Source organism: Physeter macrocephalus, chromosome 11 (genome assembly GCF_002837175.3).
Source record: "Physeter macrocephalus isolate SW-GA chromosome 11, ASM283717v5, whole genome shotgun sequence".
Taxonomy (NCBI): Eukaryota; Metazoa; Chordata; class Mammalia; order Artiodactyla; family Physeteridae; genus Physeter; species Physeter macrocephalus.
The window spans coordinates 128,413,636-128,433,479 of NC_041224.1; positions in this window are offsets into that span (position 1 = coordinate 128,413,636).

A 19,844-nucleotide genomic window follows, 5' to 3' on the forward strand; every position below is an offset into this window, starting at 1 on the left:
TTGAGAGTGGGGTATTGAGATCTCAAATTAAAATTGTTGAATTGTTTTATCAGTTTTTGCTGTGTTCAAGTTGATATTATTAGGTGAATAAACATTTATAGTTGTTTATTTTCCTGATATATTGTCATGTTATTATTATTATGAAATTCTCTTTTTTGTTTCTATTTTTTGCTGTAAATTCTATATTTGCCTTACATTATTCTAGCCAGTCTGTAGTTCTTATTGTTACTATCTGCATAGTACATATTTTTTCTTCCTTTTCATGTCAACTCATTTGTATCTTGAATCTAAAGTCTTTTCTCTTGTAGGCAGCATGTAATTGGATATTGCATTTGTAATTCAGTCTGAATGTCTCTGCTTTGTCTTTGGAATGTTTAGACCACTCACATTAATGTTGTTATTGATATCTCTAGATTTACCTTTGCCATTTTGGTATTTTTCTTTATGTGTTCTTTCTTTTATATTACTGTGTTCCTTCTTGACTGCTCTCTTTTGTGTTATAAACACTTTTAATTTACTTATTATTTTAATACGTTTTTAGTGGTTATTCTGTGGAAAACAATATGCATCTTAATTTATACAATTTACCTTAGATTGATATTAACTTAATTCCAGTAAAATAGAGAACCTTTCTCCAATGTAACTCTGCTTCTTCCACATTCTTTATTATTTTTTTTTTTTTTTGCGGTACGCGGGCCTCTCACCATTGTGGCCTCTCCCGTTGCAGAGCACAGGCTCCGGACGCGCAGGTTCAGCGGCCATGGCTTACGGGCCCAGCCGCTCCGTGGCATGTGGGACCCTCCCAGACCGGGGCGCGAACCCGGTTCCCCTGCATCGGCAGGCGGACGCGCAACCACTGCGCCACCAGGGAAGCCCCTTCCACATTCTTTTATGCTGTTATTGTCAAATATATTACATCAAGATCTGTTAAAACTTGGCATCATAGTATTATAATGGTTGCTTTGTACAATCTTATGTTTCTTCTTGAAGTTGAGAAGAAATGAAAAAATTATTTATAGAGTCTTCTAAATTAACCCACATATTTACCATTTTTGGTGCTCTTCATATTCCTGTGGATTTCTGCCATTTCTACCTGTCAGCCAGTGAGGTTTCCATCATCTGACAATGGATTTGTGTGTTGGTATAACACGTTAATAGTTCAGGCTGTTTTTGGATCTGTTTTGGGTTTTACTTTATGCTCAGTCATTTCAAATCCCTGTGTGCATGTTTACAGCTTTATGGGAGACCAGGAGTGTGAGAATAGCTTGGGGCCTCTCTGACACAACTGTGCATGTGCAGAGCTTCATCCAGGAAAATACTTTGTCCAGTCAGTACCACAGCTTCACCTAGTAGAGCAGAGCTAAAACGCACACTGACAGAGCTTGGAGAGGAGTGAGTGTATGAGAGCTTCCCCCAAACAGAGTGTCACAAATGTTTACTGTTCTTACCTGAATTTCAGCAGTTTTTCAAACATAAATGCTTCTTAGATTATTGTATCCCTGTGGTTGGTTTCCAGGAACACTGGTTTTCTTACATTCTGTTTTTTTCTTTCTTTTTTTCGTGGGGGGATCATATTTGACCAGGTTTATAGTGCCTTTAGAAAATGAAATTGCTATTCTCATTACTTGGCTATAGCCAGAATTCTCACTGAGGGTACTATTTTTTGAGGAATAGGGGAATACCTACTGGAAAAAATTATCCAAGTTAGAATATATTTCTTCCCAACATTTATAGCTTAAGAATTTCTGTCAAATGAACCAAACTGAATGATGTCAAATCATTAGAACAGGAGGTAGAGCCTAACAAAAAGAAATACTGATTATCTATAAGGGAGATAAAGAAAATAGCTAAGGTGAGGTTAAGAAAGGAGTATCAGATTAAAAATCCTGTGACTACCCCAAGTCTAGTGTAAAGAATTCAAGAAAGTATGTGGATGGGTAATTTGGGGGCAGATTAATAGTGAAGAATGATTCCTTGTTGAAATGAGAGTCAAATTAGTCATAACCATAAATGCTGTTAGAAGTCCTGGATTTGTGTAGTGATTTAACTTGTGTGATAATGTGTAAGTATTGCTTTTAATAATGAACTGCCTGGTTTGCCTTTTTAGTGGATCTAAACTTTGGAAGGAATCTTATTCTAAATTAATTTATATACTTCTTGGGGTATTTTGAAGGTTAATGCTTATTTTGCAGTTTAGTGCTTCATTAAGCCCTCTTAGAAGAATGTGTAACTCTATTGATAATATACTAAATAGGTAATGCATTCTAGAAAAATTTCTAAAGTCTTAATCCTAAGAGAAAAACTAAATTCAATTACCCTTTGAGAAGTAAACCAAAAGGAAGGGAGTATGTAGATGTTAACTAGATTTTTGTGTTTTTCTTTCTTTCTTTTCTTTCTTTCTTTCTTTTCTTTCTTTCTTTCTTTTCATTCTTTTCTTTCTTTTTCTTCTTTTCTTTCCTTTCTTTCTTCTTTCTTTCTTTCTTGTTACTTGATATTGTAGCAGTTTTAAAAAAATTTTATTGAAATATAGTTGATATACAATATTATGTTAGTTTCAGATGTACAGCAAAGTGATTCAAGTTTTATATAAATATATTCTTTTTTTGCATTCTCCTCCATTATAGGTTATTACAAGATGTTAAGTATAGTTCCCTGTGCTGTACAGTAGGACCGTCTTGATTTTTGGTTTTAAAAATGAGAATATTTTATATTAACTTTGAAAGTTCACTAAATAGTAGAGGTAGTCTATTTACAGCAATAGAAGCTAGGTGAAATGCAGTTGAAGTGAGAAATTAGAATGACTGGAGAGGAATAAGGACAAAAATGGCACAAAAGCCAGGGGAGTTGAACATTTCAATAAGGGAGTTAAATGTCAGATACTGTAAAGGAGATGAAAACTGAGAAAAAGACTTTGGATTTGGCTAGTAGAAAGTGTGTTATAAATCTCCAGTTCTGTTAATCTGGCTTTACATTACCAACATATGAGGGACTGTGTCCCAATGCCAGCTTTACAAGCTGAACCTAGATTTGAATATTTTTCAAATTACAGGCCAGCACTAAAAGATGTTATGTGTGGACTTTTTTACTTGTCACTGGAAATGAAATTTCATAGAGTCCTATTATGGTACCATGTAATCTTTTGTCAGGTCTAAAAGATTATTTATCCTTTCACAGTGATTGGGTGCTTGGAAAACTATGGTTTATATGTCTATTTTTAGTTTTTGCATGTCACTGTATTAGTTATCTGCTGCTGTAAAGCAAATTACTGCAAACTTAGTGACTTAAAACAATACACATTGACTTCCTAGTCCTCTCCAACATGCTAAAAGGTTGGAAATTGTCTCTCCTATATTTACAACAAGAAAAAAAGCTGTACAAGTTGAAAACCAACAACTTTTTTTGGACTTTTCAGAGAACTGAGTTCATTCAGTAAACTGCCACTCAGAAACTTGGAGTGACAGGTGAATCCAGAGAGGCATACCCAAGATCTGCTTTACCTGGAACAGAGACACTGTAGGTATAAACTGTTAGGAACATTTAAGTGGTGATTTTGTTGAATTGCTAGAGGTTTAGTGTGGACCAGCATGAAAGTGAGAAACTTCTGGTTTTAGAGGGGTTCTCAAACTTACATGGACTTTACTTCCAGGAAGCCTACCATATGTTCATGATGAAGATTTGAGAAATATCCCTTGTTGCTCTGGCAGTGGGAGAAGAAGGAAGAGTAATCTTTGTGAAAAGCAATCCGAACCTTCTCCATAATAGAGGTCCAGTCTCCAGGGAAAAAATTTTAGCAGAGACATGTCCCAGAGCTGTGAATGAAGAGCATTTACCTCATTCCAGCCCTCAAAAGCTTCCTGTCTCACCTGAGGGGAAGCTACACAAAAAGAAACATTTGTGAAGGTCACTGACCACACCCATGAAAAGACTGAGATCTAAATGGAAGATTGCAGAATTGCCCTCTCCCCAACACTTTACCATAATCACCCCAATAGGGCTCCGGAATAATAATAACAGATTATAGTTGATTGAGCTGAGACACAGACTGTTTCTGAGGAAGAGTACTTAGGGAATCCCCAAAACAGGAGACAAAAACAAAAATGCTAGGGAAATTGAAACTTCTGGCACCTACAGCTATATAAAAAATTAAACAAAGCCCAATTATTAGCCAGATAAATGTAAATCTTTACATTAGAGGTCTGTTTACCTCAGTTCCTATTGCCCAATAACATGCCTAGCTTTCAACAAAAAACCACAGGGCACCCTAAAAGGCCAGAAAGAACAAAGTTAGAAGACATAAAACAAGCCTCAGCAGTCTGACTTAGATATGACACAGATGTTGGAATTAACAGACAGGAAATTTTAAAATCTATGATTACATGAAGGGATCTAGTGGAAAAAAACATGCAAAATGCAAGAACAGATAATGTAAATAGATAAATGGAAATTCTCAGAAAGGATCTGAAGGAAAATAGTAGTAATTATATATATATATATAATATGCATATAAAGCAAATGAATATATATTATATATATATATAAATATAATGAATCATGCCTATGATGAGTTCATTAGAAGACATGATACAGCTGAGGAAAGAATCAGTGTGCTTAATGATGGGGCTAAGAAACTTCCCAAAATGAAAGGCAAAGAGGAAAAGAATAAAAAAAGAAAAGAAAATGCACAAGCCAGAACTGTGGGAAAATTTCAAAAGGTGTAACATATGCATAATTGTATACCATGTGGAGAAGAGGGAAAAGAGCAGAAGAAATATTTGAAGTAATATTGACTGAGAACTTTCAAAATTAATGGCCGACATAAAACCACTGATCCAGGAAGTTCAGAGTACAGCAAAAAGAATGCATACCAAAAAACAAACAAAATTATACCTAGACATATATTCAGACTGCATAAAACCAGAGACAAGAGAAGATCTTGAAAGAAGTCAGAGGAAAATAATACCTTATTCATAGAGGGATGAGAATTAATTCAGAAGCCATGCAAGTGAGAGGAGAGTGGAGAGAAATATTTAAAGTGATGAAAGAAAAAATACTACCTATCTAGAATTCTATATCCACTGAAATAATCCTTCAAAAGTGAAGGAGGATTAAGACGTTCTCAAACAAAAATTGAGGGACTTCATATCTAGCAGACCTGCCCTGCAAGTGTTGTAAACAGAAGTTCCTGAGCGAGAAGGAAAATGATATATTACAAACTTGGATCTCAAAACAAGCATCAGAAGAAATGAGATAAAATAAAATCTTTTGGGTTTTTAATTCTTGATTAATCTAAAAGATAGCTCTTTACTTAAAGTAATAATAGTAACAGTGTATTGGGTAATTAATGCAAGGGATAGGAGGGAGGAACTGGAACACTCTGTATTAGGTACTTGCACTACATGTGGGGAAGAATAGCATTATTTGAAAGTGGACTTTCATTAGTTAAAAATGTGTACTGTAGGGCTTCCCTGGTGGCGCAGTGGTTGCGCGTCCGCCCGCCGATGCAGGGGAACCGGGTTCGCGCCCCGGTCTGGGAAGATCCCACATGCCGCGGAGCGGCTGGGCCCGTGAGCCATGGCCGCTGAGCCTGCGCGTCCGGAGCCTGTGCTCCTTTACAATAGCCAGGACATGGAAGCAACCTAAGCGTCCATTGACAGATGAATGGATAAAGATGTGGCACATATATACAATTGAATGTTACTCAGCCATTATAAAAACAAAATTGAGTCATTTGTAGTGAGGTGGATGGACCTAGAGTCTGTCATACAGAGTAAAGTAAGTCAGAAAGAGAAAAACAAATACCGTATGCTAACACATATATATGAAATCTAAAAAAAAAAAGGTTCTGATGAACATAGGGCCAGGACAGGAATAAAGATGCAGATGTAGAGAACGGACTTGAGGACACAGGGAGGGGGAAGGGAAAGCTGGGTAGAAGTGAGAAAGTGTCATGGACATATATACACTACGAAATGTAAAATAGATAGTGGGAAGCAGCCACATAGCACAGGGAGATCAGCTCAGTGCTTTGTGACCACCTAGAGGGGTGGGATAGGGAGGGTGGGAGGGAGACGCAAGAGGGAAGAGATATGGGGATATATGTATATGTATAGCTGATTCACTTTGTTATAAAGCAGAAACTAACACACCACTGTAAAGCAATTATACTCCAATAAAGATGTTTAAAAAGTATACGGTAAACTCTATGGTAACCACTAAAATAATTTTCAAAGAAGTATAACTGATAAGCTAAAAGAGGCCACCCTTAACAAGTGGGCTCCATAGGGCACCTCGCCAAATGGTAGCTTTTTTCATTAATGCCAACAAGGGAGACAGACTGGTAGAATGATGGAAGTTACAGTCTTGTGTAATGTAATCACAGAAGTGACATCCTGTCCCCCTTAGTTATATTCATTAGAATCAAGTCACATGTCCTATCCACTCTCAAAGGGAAGGGATTACACAAAGGCATAAATACCAGGAGGTGAGGATCATTGGGGCCATCTTGGAGTCTCTCTTCCATAGTTATTTCTTTTCATATGTAAGGGACTTTCTCTATGGAAAAAGTTACTATTACAGTGTGATATGTCAAGTTGATAAGGAATATTTTAAACTATTTTTACTCTCTTCAATTCCCTTTCCTATCTTTATTTTTCTTCTTCAGGTTTTAATACCATCACACAAATTGTTAAAAGTAACTATTTCAAAAATAATGAAATTACTCCATAATTGTACATATGGTATTCTTTGCCCTTTGGTGCCCATTGGCTGTTGTAGAGGCTCTAAAATAAATAAAATTTCTTCACTAGTATATAATCAAACTTTTTATTCTTCTGATTCTGAAATTAACTAGCCATATTTCTTCAGATAACTTTACTTCTCTGTTCCTCGCCTCATCCCTTATCTGTAAAATAAAACAATTGCTTTATTTGATCTTAAAGGGTATTTGTCACTCTTAAAAACTACATTTTTATGACTGAAACTACATTTTTATTACTGAAACTGCTATTTTGTTGCATTTGATCCAAATCAATTATGAGTCTATAAGGTAAAACCTCAAATGCATAAGTGTGTAAACTCTGACCTGATTTTATCAGATAAACCTAGTGCCATAATTGACTGAGCTGTACCATTTTTTCCCCCCAAATTAGAGGTAATGCTGACTTTCTGAAAGAAATACATTTGATATTAAAACATTCACTCAATTTTAAATACAGGACATTCTCCTGTTCTTTAGACTAATGTTGAGAGTTTAAAGTAGCTGTACAGACATGATCTTCTGTCAGTTTGAACAGAATCTGACTAATCCACCTGACATTAATTCATTTAAGTCCTCTACTTATCTGCAATAGAGAGGAAAGCTGTCAGAAAGTTCTTGTATCATAGCTGAAATATAGCTGCCAAAGTTTATTCTTCATACTGTCAGATGTAGAAAGAATCTTATTCTTACTGTGCCAAATACACTTCCACTGTTCTTGGTTTACAAGCATAGTATGGTGTTTGCTTTAATGAAAGTGGAGTAGATTCTTGTGGTTTACAAAAGTGTCAGTGCATAGTATTTTCAGAATTGGGATAATTTTTAATTTCAATACTAACCAATCTTTGATATTTTTCTTTATAGATAATAACATTTAATTTTTAGATAATCAGTGTGAAAATAATGCCCTCAGAAAAACACACTATATTCTTAGTCTTGTGCAAGCTAAACAGAATTCTTAAGTTCTCTTTACATGTTGATCACCTACTTAAGTTCTTTTTACTGAGTTAAATGTTTGTGGTGGTTTATGCCTCATATTTTTTAAGTATCAAAAATACATGGTGTTGCATTCAATCTTTTCGTATATCAAATTACTGACCTTGAGCTAATTGCCACAAACATTTTGTGGTGAACATCTTGTGTGGTGAACATCAGAGCAACAGGGAATTCTGGGAAACTGTAGAGAGAAAGAAGACACGAAAAACATTGGTACTAGGGATAACCAATAAGTTATGAGTTCATTTATTCATTGAATAGCTATTTACTGAGTATCACAGAGCTAACATTGAATGAAATTTAAAGGGACATCTTCCTCAAGATACTTTTATAGCCTTCTGCTTGAACACTGTTGTAATAAATATACAAATTTATAACAGCTACGATATGAATGTTCCTCCTATAATTGTATTGTGCACAACCTGTTCAACACTGAAGATGATCAAGAACAATTATGTCCTTGCCCTCTTGGAGAGACACAAAAATAAAGATATATAAAGAAATAGTTACATGGTCTGATTAAATATTATTTGGGGGAAGAAAAAAACACATGAAAAAGAGAATAATAATTTCAAAAGAGCTATTAGAGAATGTCCCTTTTGCCAGGGGATATTGACATTGAGATCTCAAAGATGAGAAAAAAACAGACATGTGAAAAGTGTAGGAAAGAAGAGTGAACCATATGTATAAAGGCTATGATGCGTGGAAGAAGCAGTTATATGTGAGGACTAGAAGAAAGCTAGATTGGCCTAGGAAACAGGAGAGAGAATAGAATAACTGGAAACAGCTACATGTCTAATGACGAGAAACAGTTTTATAAATTATGGTCCATTTGTATAAAAGAACACTATGTCACCACTAGTGAACATGTTTCTGAAGGCTATTTTATGGTATGTGAAATTATTCATAATAAGTAAAAAGCAGGATATAAAATCACCATATGTGTATGTATATGTGTTATATAATTTCCCAATTTTATAACGTCTGACAAAATAGGCTATATAGATATATTTAAAGCAATTATCTGTAGTGAGAGTATGATTTAAATTTTAAATATTATGATTTAAATTTTATTTTAGTGCTGTTTATTTATTTTTAATTTTTGAGGTATTCTAACATGTATGCAAGAGACATATGTAAAAATTTTGATGCTGCATTGTCATAGCAAACAAGTAGAATAAAACTAATTATTGCTGAATAAGGGAATGGATTAATAGACTTTTATTGGTGCAATAGAATATTCTGCATCAAATCAAATGGAAAAAACAAATTAGACATTCATTAACATACATAAATATTAAAAGTATAATTTGGAAGCAAAGTAAAGTTAGATGCAAAAATGTAGCTATAATGTGATAGCTTATATAAATTTAAAAAACAGTATTCTATATTATTTATAGTTAAAATTATATATATGAATTTTTAAAATTACATGCTATAATGATAATCCCTAGTTTCAGAAAAATGAAAAATGATTATCTTAGGGGAGGGAGGGAAGAGTAATGGATAAAGCAGTAGCTTTAGCTACATTTATAATTTTATTTATTTATTTATTTTTAAAGAAATGCAAATTTATTTATTTTTTGGCCATGCCCCAGGGCATGTAGGATCTTAGTCCCCCAACCAGGGATCGAACCCCCACCCTCTGCACTGGAAGCGCAGAGTCAACCACTGGAGTGCCAGGGAAGTCCATAAGATTTTATTTTTTAAACAGATTAATCTGAAGTAAATATGATAAAAAATTAACACTATTTAATCTTGTACCCTTTATACTATTCTGTATGTTAAAATATTTTTAAAGTACATTTAAAAATTCTTATATTAAAAATGTTGACTCATAATCACATGGGTATTATTACTTAAGGAATAACAAGGAAGACATATATTTGAGCATCTGAAGTCAACGTAATTTAAAAGTTTTACAGTGAAATAAAATATGCATACTGAAAAGAACATAAAGTACATATGCACAGTTTAGCAAGTAGTTATCAAGTAATGCCCAGAAAATCACTGTTCAGGTCAAGAAATAGAACATTATAGCAGCTAGAATTAAAATGAGCTTAGGTTTTCGTTTTCCTATTTTTGAATTTTTTGTTAATGAAATTATATTTTTGTGTATATACATATATGTATATATACATATATTTTGTTTCTGCTTTAGTTCAATATTTGTGTTTGTACAATTATCTGTGATGTTGCATTAGGTGTTATCTCATTTCTATTGCCAAATGGTATTTATCCATTCACCTGTTAATGGACATTTGGGTTGTTTTCATTTTTGGCTACATGAGGAATGCTGCTCAGCAAATTTACATAGTGTATAAACATATGTATGCATCCTGGTGTACACATGAAGGAGTTTCTTTAAGGCAAATGCTTAGGAATGAGATTAAAGGTCATAGAGAATAAGAGAATACTTATCTTTAACTCCACTATTTTACTAAACTACCTTCCAAGCTGGTAGTACCAGTTTGTACTCCTACCAGAAGGTTATCAAAGTTCCAATTTCTTTACATTTTCACCAACATTTGTTGTAATCATATTTAAAAATTTTCACCAATGGAGTGAGCATCTAGTAGTATCTCTTTGCAAGCAAAATTATTGTTTCCCTGGTTAGTAATGAGGTTGAGCCCAATTTCGAGTATTTATGGGTCACTTGGATTTACACTTTTTAAATATTCCCGTGAATGTCTTTTGCACATTTTTCTCTTGGGGTGTTTGGGTTTTTTTTTTTACTGACAAAGTATTTTTTTGTTTTCTGATTACTAGGGTCTTTGTTAGATATATATCTTGCAACGTTCTTTTCCCATTGTGGTGCTTGTTTTTATTCTTTAAAGTGTATTTTAATGAGAAGTCCTTAATTTTTATCCAAATTTATTAATTTTTTTGTTTATGGTTTATAACTTTTTGTCTTGTCTAGAAATCTTTCCCTACACAGATGTTATGAAAATACTCTCCTATATTATCTTCCAGTACTTTGTAGTTTTGAGATACTTATTTGGTTCTACCTTTGATCCATCTAGAATTGATTCATTTCAAATTAAAATTTTCCTTCCCCCATCCTTATTTACCTAAGAGTTTGATGAAAACAAACCAAAAAGCAAAAAACAAAGTAGGATTTCTGGCAATGATCTTTGAGGAAATGCTGAAGACATTCTTAGGAATGGAGATTTAATATCGGGTGGGCCAGAAAGCTAGATTTACAATGAAATATAAATTCAAGTCCATTTCATTTGATATTGTGCTGATCTACACAGTTCAGGAAGAAATAAATGAGTTAATCAAAGACGATTTAGAAATCAGTAAGAAAAGGATGTGTCTGAGTTTATTGGGGATTGAGGCATGTTTCAATGATTAATGGTATTTAACCAAATTTGGGGCTGCAAATAAAAGCACCCCAAGAAAGAATAGATAGATAAGGATGTGGAGGAGTAGGGAAAGGATAAAGTGTACCTACAGAGTTTAGTTAATTTGACTGTTTTCCTTGAAGATAAATAGAAACAGAAATATGGTCAATTATAAAAGGTGGATAAGGATTTTTTTCATTAGGATTCTGACTACATTTAAAATAAGCAGAAAATAATAGGTGAACCACCAGCAATTGAACTGGGGTAGAATATTCCAGTTTCTATAGTAAACTGGAAAGCAGAATTTATCATCAGTGTGGTTTATTTTAACTTTTATTTATGAGTGACATGATATAGCTGAGATTTGCTTTGTTTTAATGTAAAAAGTAATGAGGATAGATAAAGAATGGCAGCAACGTAGTGCTTTTGACTTGGGTGATGGGTATGTGGACACTCATTGTACTCTTTTTTTTTTTCTTTCCCTCTGTGTTTAAATTCCATAATAAAAAGTTAAAAATATATAAAGCTGTATTTGAGGAAGTTATGTGTTAAGGGATAAAAAATATAAAAGCTAAGTTAATATACATTTATTCTGGGTAAGAAAACTACTTTGTAAATAAATATGTTTCCATCTCTCTATTATTCATTTATTTTTGCATTCAAACATCTATTTGTCCAACAATGGAATATATACTGAGCCCTCACAACTCTAAGATGGTGTGCAGATCACTGGAGAATATAGTGTTTAAGGCAAGGTCACAAAAACACAGAACTGTGGAACTAAAAAAAATCTTGAGGCTCATTTACCCTAACCGATTTTTTATAAATGATTACCCTGAGTCTCAAGAGATTAGGCAATTTACCTGAGATCACAAAGTTTTTAATGACAGAGAAACATATCCAAGATTTTAGAGTTTTCTCATGTTGTATGTGATGGGTCATATGGACAGACTTGATATAACAAAATTATTCGTTGGACTCTGTCTACTGCAATAGTGAAAGACTACAATGTGAGTGATAATAGAATTGTGCTTCCCTATATTTATAAAAAGTCATTTTCTAGCCACAGTGGACTGAATCCATTGAATTTTTCAGTAACATCTAATTCTGCTACATTCAGGTCCATCCTTAAGTGCTGTGAAAAAAAAGGTTTTACAGATGGGGGAGTGGTAAGAAAGCATGCATTAGAAACCTAAATAACTGGCAGATTCACCTTGGGGATTTTACTAGAAAAGGCAGTTTCTGTGGGATAAAAAGTATTTTGACATGCAAATATCTTAATAACTCTGTAAAGTTGTCAGTTTTTCTTAGGGGAATTTTCTCTATCAAGATAAATTACAGTTTTGCCTTTTTGAGATTTCAAAATGAGAGTTTTAAGGCAGCAAATAGCCAGTGACTAGAAAAGCAGTAAACTTGCTCTGTCTTAGTTATATGAAAAATACTCAAAACTTGTGCAATGCCTGTCATAAGAAAAATGTGTGTAATTTGGAAATCTGTGTAGTTTGATAGATATCTGAGGGCTTGGCCTCTACAAATTACTAGCTGAGTGATCTGGGATATGTTACTAAACCTCTCTGTGCTTGTTTCCTCAGCAGGTAACTGAGGCTAATATTGGAAGCTATTTCATAGGATTTGGGTGAGGATTAAATGACATCATGTAAAGTTCTTAGGCCAGTACTTGGCAAACTGGTCAGTACTAGTTAGTAAGTGTTCATTACTACTTAGTATTGTCTGATTCAACAATATAACAATTTATGATAGAAAAATCCATTAGCTAATCACTATCAGCTAAGTGAACTAGAGCACTAATTTTCTTTTCTCTCCCCAGTTTTATTGAGGTATAATTGACAAACAATTGTAAGATATTTAAAATGTACATTGTGATTATTTGACATACGTGTACACTGAGAAAGGATTCCTCCCATTTAGTTTATTAATGCATGTATCACCTCACATATTAATCTTTTTTTTTTTCTGAAAACATTTAAGTTCTACTGTCTCAGGAAATTTCAATTTTACAATAAAGTGTTATCAAAAATAGTCAACAATAGTCACCATGTTATACATTAGATCCTTAGACCTTATTTATCTTATAGCTGAAATTTAGTACCCTTTACCAACCTCCCCATAATTCCCCTACCCTCCATCCCCTGGTAACCACCAATCTACTCTCTGTTTCTATGAGTTTGACTTTTGTTTTTTTCCAGATTCCACACATGAATGATACCATGCCGTATTTATCTCTGTCTCATTTCACTTAGCATAGTGCCCACAAGTTCCATCTGTGTTGTAGTAAATGGCAGGATTATCTTTTTTCTCATGACTGAATAATAATCCATTGTGTGTGTGTGTGTGTGTGTGTATATATATATATATATATATATACACACACACACACATATATATATATATGGCACATCTTCTTTATCCATTCATCTGTTGTCGACATTTAGGTTGTTTCCACATCTTGTCTACTGTGAATAACACTGTAGTGAACATGGGAGTGCAGATATATCTTCTATATCTTTCCTGTTTTCATTTCTTTTGGATATATACCCAGAAAAGGGATTTGATGGTTCATAGGGTAGTTTTATTTAAAAAATTTTATGGACCCTCCATAGAGTTTTCCACAGTGGCTGCACCAGTTTACATCTACCAGGAGTGCACAAGTGTTCCCTTTTCTCCACATCCCCCCCAACATTTGTTATTTCTTGTCTGATAATAACCATTCTGACAGGTATGAGGTAATATCTCATTATGGCTTTGATGTGCATTTCCATGATGGTTAGTTATGTTGAACATCTTTTCATGTACCTAATGGCCATTTGTAAAACTGTCTGTGCAGTTCTCTGCCCATTTTTAAATTGGATTATGTTTTTGCTATTGAGTTCTATGACTTTGTTATATTTTTTGGATATTAACCCACATCATATATACAATTTGCAAATGTTTTCTCCCACTTGGTAGGTTGCCTTTTTATTTTGTTGTTGATGGTTTTGTTTGCTGTGCAGAGCATTTTAGTTGGATATAATCCCATGTATTTTTTTTCTTTTTTTGCCATTGCTTTTGATGTCAGATCCAAAAATCATCACCAAGACAGATGTCAAGGAGCTTACCACCTATGTTTTCTTCGAGGAGTTTTATGGTTTCATGTCTCACATTCAAGTTTTTAATTCATTTTTGGTTGATTATTTTGTGTATGGTGTAAGATAGGGGTCCAGTTTCATTCTTTTGCATGTGGCTATCCTGTTTTTCCAACACAATTTATTGAAGGGATTTTCTGTTCCCTGTTGTTTGTTTTTAGTTCCTTTGTCATAAAATAATTGATGATTGGGTTTATTTTTGGCCTCTCTATTCTGTTTCACTCTTTTTTTTATTCAGGTATAGTTGATTTATAGTACTATATTAATTTCAGGTATACAGCATAGTGATTCAGTATATTTACAGGTTATACTCAATTAAAACTTACTACAAGATAATAGCTGTAATTCCACATGCTATATAGTATCTCCTGTTGCTTATCTATTTTATACATAGTAGTTTGTATCTCTTAATCCCATACCCCTAATTTGCCCCTCCTCTCTTCCCTATCCCCATTGGTAACCACTAGTTTATTTTCTATATCTGTGAATCTGTTTTGCATATACATTCTGTTTTGCATATACATTCCACATATATGTGATTATCATACAGTATTCTTTTCTGTCTGACTTACTTCACCAAGCATAATATTCTTTAGGTCCATCCACATTGCTACAAATGGCAAAATTTCATTTTTATGGCTGTGTAATATTCCCTTGTATAAATTTACCACATCTTTTTATCCGGTCATATGTTCATGGGTACTTGTGTTCTTTCCATGTCCTGGCCATTGTAAATAGTGCTGCTATGAACAATGGGGTACATGTATCCTTTTGAATTAGTGTTTTCATTTTTTTCTGGCCATACCCAGGAGAGGAATTGCTGAATCATGTGATGATTCTATTTTTAGTTTCTTGAGGAAACTCCATACTGTTTTCCATAGTGGCTGTCCAATTTACATTCCCACCAAGAGTGTACAAAGTGTTCCCTTTTCTCCACATCCTCGTTTGTTATTTGCTTTTTGTTGTTTTTTTTGCTTCTCTGATTGAATGAATTCTACTTCCCTGCCTTTGAGTTTGCTGCTCCTTTCTTCTGCTTGATCTAGTCTGCTCTGAATCCCTCTGTTGAATTTTTCAGCTCAGTTATTCTATTCTTCAGCTTTGTGTTTTCATTTGGTACTTTCTTATATTTTCCATCTCTTTGTTGAAATTCTCACTTTGTTCATGCATTGTTCTCCTGACCTCAGTGAGTATCTTTATAACTGTTATTTGAACTCTTATTAGGTAAATGATTTTCCCATTTCATTGTCTTGTTTTTAGAATTTTATCTTGTTCTTTTTTGGGGAACATATTTCTCTGTTTCTTCATTTTCCTTGACTCTCTATGTTGGTTTCTGTGCATTAGATAACATACCTATCTCAGTCTTGATAGAGCAACCTTATGTAGGAGAGGAACCTTATCAATTAGTCTAGCCCAAACTCTTGGTTATCTCTCAAACCTCTATGATTGTCAAAGACTCTTTCTTTGTTCTTAGTGGCTTCCAGTAGTTGAGGAGGGTATGCTAAGACCTGTCAGTGTCCCAAAGGGGAGGATTTCAGTCAGCATTTTGCTACAGGCTGATGGAAGCTGAGCCCTCAGGCAGCAGCAGGGAAAGTATGTAATTAGTGCCCTGCCTAGGAGAACCTGGGAGATGGGCTTTTTTGCAACTCTGTGCTGGGCCCAGGAGCACATGGACAGGTGCTCCTGTGTCAGTTAATAACTTCTTTTTTGTTATATTCCTGTGGGACTCATGAATGTAAGCCTTTTTGTTATTAGAGCCAGGTAATCCAGGTGCTGTCCTTTTGCAGCAGTCAAAAAAGCTTGGTTCCCAGACATCTGTACAAGGTCCTTTCAGGATGATATTGGCAATTTGTAGTGGGATTAAATAAAAAGGGGAACATAGTGTTTTCTGCCTTCCCCAGTCTCCAAGGAGGATCACAGTTAGCTTTAGATGCCTGTTAAATTAGAACTGATTATTGTTTTGTTTTTTGTTTTTTTGATATAGTCTTTTGAGTCTTGTGGACTCCAAGCTCCATTGGCTTTCAGAGCTAGTTGTTTTGGGGACCCATCACTCAGGAGGAGTCTTTAAAGTTGGAGTACTAGATATGAGGTTCAAACCCCCTTTACTCCTCAGGGAGAAGCTGGGAGTTGGGAGTTCCCTCCAAATTGTATGGCAATATGCTGGGGATGGCGTTTTTGGTGAGATTGTGTCTCATGTTTCCTACTGGTTTTGTTTTGTGAGTGATGTGTGTATTTTCTCTTTCACTTGCTTTGTAGGGTCCACTCAGCTTGTTTCTGGATTTCTTTCAGAGGGAATTGCTTCATGTATAACTGTAGATTCAGTGTATCTGTGGGAGGAGGTGATTTCAGGAAGCCCCTTAGTCATCATCTTGGACTGGAATCTCCTCTAATTTTCAAATTTGATAATAATTTGGAGGAGTGATTACTAATTGCCTATCCAGTATTCATTCTCTTTGTCTTCCCTAGAAAGAGGACCCAATTTTATTTGGGATTTAAGAGTGGCCAGGTGTGACAAAATGTATCCTAGATAAAGTCCCTTGTATAAATTCTGTGATTAGATGTATGTATATTGTCTGGAATACTGGGAGGGATACTTAAATGGAAACGGAACTTCCTCAACTTGGAAGTGCTTCATTTTTTTCTCATCTCTTACTCTCCTGTTTCTTGCCTGTAGTGAGAAAGAGTTTGAGTTGCTATTTTGATCCTCTAAGTGACTTTGAGGATGGAAGCCATGATTAAAAATGGCAGAGCAGGAGGAAGGAGCCTGGGGCTCTGCTGACTTGGTGGTGCTTCTATATCAGCTTGGCCTTGCCTTTTTCCTAACTTCTAAAAGAAAAACAGAAAAAAGTAAACTTTCATGTTGTTTAAGCACAGTTATTTCAAGTTTGTATTGCTAGAAGCTGTATATAAATTTTAACTGATAGATCACCTCTTATGGAGAGTTTTGAAGATATAGGCCCCCAGCTCAGAGATTTTCATTCACTGGACAAGGTCCAAGGCCAACTAAGTTTGGAACAACTCTACTAGGGAGAGTTGAGTATAATGCTACTAGAGTATAATGCTTTAGGTCTCTGGGTCATGGAATTTTATTCCCAGGATACAAATTAGCTTTGTCCGTTCCAGAGACAAATTCCTGTCAAGTGTCAGAGGGGCAGTGAAAGGAACTAGTGTGTGGAACATCATGTATGCATTACTCAGAGAGAAAAACCATTCCTGTTCCACCACCAATGGGTCAATAGCTACATTTTCAAGAAGAAAATGTGTATTTGGAGGAAAAAAATATTGGATGGATTTTCAAAGTTTTACGAGATGGGGGTTGGGCAGGAAAGAAAAATAAGGTTTCATTTTGCCAAAATAATGGAATATTCCTGAAAGTTGGAAACCTATTGGCAAATGTCAAACCTACCCAAAGAAATTCATTTAATATGGTTAGTTTGTGGTTATCAACAAAGTCAGAGGGCCAACTGGATAAGTTATTTTATTAGTAAGATATGTACTAAATTAAAGTAATTTCAGATCAAATTTGCCAATAGATACTGCAAAAATCAGTACTTAAGGCAAGTTTATGTTGAATAAAAGAAAATAACTATTCATAGAAAGCATATTCTTGACAATCATTTACAGACAAACATTTCTTGGTTTGTATCAGAGAAAATATCCTCAGAGCCAGTATTGTACATGAATGTAATAGATGAGCCTAAGAAGTCAGCCAGTCTCAACTATGGCAGTTTCATTCAGCAAGATCAAAAAGCCATTTGCCAGCATGATGAAACCTATTCTGTGAACAAGATCTGCAAGGCTCAGAATTACCCAGCAATTCAACCCTCATTACCTCTCTTGCTTTAAAGTAGAAACCCACTTGGCTCATATTTTAACAGTACATCTCTATAATAGGATGGCTACATTGAGATCCTCGGTGGTAAAAAAGTATGCCAAGGTGATTTGGATCCATTTTGTTACCTCTAAACCTGAGTTCCATAGCTGCAAGGTCAATTTTCCTTACCACTCAATAGTTTCTGCCTAGAGTGGGACACAAAAGCTTACTTTTGATGTATTGGCACCCTTCTACAGAGATGGAAATCCAAGGTTATATCACTCCACATGGAAAATAAAAAGCTTATGATATCTCTTTTGGATGAGAGTTTGTGCTGCTCTCCTTGATGATCATTTTCTGAGCTTTCTTTACTCTGCTGAGTGCCATCACCCTTCTTAGAGATGACTGCATTTTTGAGTCTGGAGCACTTGAGGGCCCTTTAGGATGAAAAACACTTTCCTTGCTAAGTGCTAACCATTTTTATTGTTATCATTGTTATTAAGTCAATTCCCAAAGTCATATCCACTGACATGGGATTTTCAAAAATGACATATTGCATCAGTGTACTGGGAAATGCTTTTCATCTGGCTTTCTGATACCAACCTCATAAGTATTGCTATTGTGGTGGTACTTTAGGGAATGACACTTCTCTTTGGTGGCTCACAGTGCCCACAGGTAGTAAGCTATTAAGGGAATAATGATGGGCAAAAACAGGTGGCAGATACTTTTCGACAAGCTCATCTTCCACCTAAGGCATCTGTTGTTTAAGAATGTATGTAGTCACTGTACATAAAGACTGGCTCTTGAGAATAATGCAGAGTGATGATATTCAAACACATTCTTTGAGAACCATTAGAGTAATTGGCTTAAAATGCAGTGTGTTAGTAGACATCAGTTCCATGAAATATGCCAAGTTTGTAGAAGCATGGCTTTTCTATTTAACTTCCAGAGGGAATTTGTGTAATGCCTTTTCGTTACATGATGGAGAAAACTGCCATGCATATAGACCAGAAATTGGCAACTATACAGAATGAGAATCTAGGGGACAACATTATCATCCAGATTTTCATAGCACTAAGGTAAATCATAAGTACATCTCAAGTATGTAACTCAAAATATGCATTTGATGGTAATGGTTACTAATGTAAAGAAATAGAAGAGTACTTTTTTGGGGAAGATTTCTGAGGACCTATATCTATGCATCGACTCTAGTATGATATAATTTAGAGTTCTAGTATGAAATAACATAAAAGAAGCTGTTTTTTATTTTGTTCTCCATTGCACTTGGTAAGCTCTGCCTATCCTAGGTAAAAGACTAAAAGGAAGCCATGGATGAATTATGGGCAGAGTGCTTAGTCTCAGTGCAGGCTTTGTTTTATAAGCAATTAGCACATACCCCACACAGCATTTCTCCAGCCATGCCTTACAGATCAGAAATCATAGAGGTGGCCAGGGACTCCACTCCCCCATTCAACCAATACCTTTCTTCAGGAGTCACATGCAGACATTGTATGATGGTCTTCATAAAACTAGATATTGAGCCCCTGAAGGGCAGGCCCTATGGTATAGTTATCTTAATATAACTCACCATGTCTCAGAGAGTGACTTGAATGAGGATTCAAAGTGTATCTCATCAGTTTGATCTTGATTGAGCTATAGAAGAAGTAGGGTTGCATTTCAGGTGTTTTGTATACTAAAATTTGATTGAAAATGTCTCTTTAAAAAGTACAGAACAGGGCTTCCCTGGTGGCGCAGTGGTTGAGAGTCCGCCTGCCGATGCAGGGAACACGGGT